Source organism: Echiichthys vipera (assembly GCF_963691815.1).
Source record: "Echiichthys vipera genome assembly, chromosome: 17".
Classification (NCBI taxonomy): Eukaryota; Metazoa; Chordata; class Actinopteri; order Perciformes; family Trachinidae; genus Echiichthys; species Echiichthys vipera.
This window is the reverse complement of record NC_139842.1, coordinates 1259044-1259769: the sequence shown is the minus strand read 5'-3', so window position 1 is coordinate 1259769 and position 726 is coordinate 1259044. Positions and strand designations below refer to the sequence as shown.

The 726-nt window shown below is 45.9% G+C and overlaps 1 protein-coding gene across 2 annotated transcripts in view; it reads left to right on the top strand.

Annotated features, from left to right (window-relative positions):
• The first annotated feature begins 592 nt into the window (after positions 1-592).
• amdhd2 (amidohydrolase domain containing 2) overlaps positions 593-726 on the top strand; it is an 8574-nt gene continuing 8440 nt past the window's right edge. For both annotated transcript variants that reach the window (XM_083931141.1, XM_083931142.1), the window contains exon 1: positions 593-726. This exon is cut by the window's right edge and continues 177 nt beyond it. The gene's annotated coding sequence lies outside the window, so the exon portion shown is untranslated.

Below are 726 nucleotides of genomic sequence, written 5' to 3'. Positions count from 1 at the left end.
CATCTTTTTGTGGTGGTTTTGCATCTATTTTTAGTCATATTTATGGTTCTTTTGGAGTTGTTTTGGATCTCTGTGATCAGTTTACATCTTTGTCATTTTGTGTCTTCCTGTGGTCATTTTTGTGGTTGCTGTACATCTCTTTGTATTTGTTTTGCATCTATTGTTCATTATCTCACACACACACACACACACACACACACACACACACACACACACACACACACACACACACATACACACACACACACTTCAACAGCGGTCTAGAAGCATTCAAATACTTGTTCCATCACAAGTTAAAGTTCATTTTCTCTTCTACAGAAAAGAGAAATGTTGAAAAATGGCGATAGAGCTCCCTCTACTGGCTCCACATACACACACACACACACACACACACACACACACACACACACACACACACACACACACACACATACACACACACAGTCACAGACGCACGCACACACACACACACACACACATACACACACACACACACACACACACACACTGTGACTCCTCAGGTGTCAAGTGCACGGACGCGATCAGCTGACCTGCAGCTCCTCTTTCCGTTTCCTGTGTTTCCTGCAGACTCAGCTGGAAACTCTCCTGGAGCAGCACAGACACCAGTGCTGTGACATGTCAACAACACCACTGTGGTCGTTTTGTGGCTGCTAATGGCGACATAGCTGACAGGGAACACGGCGTGCACGGTCGCCGGACTCGGTT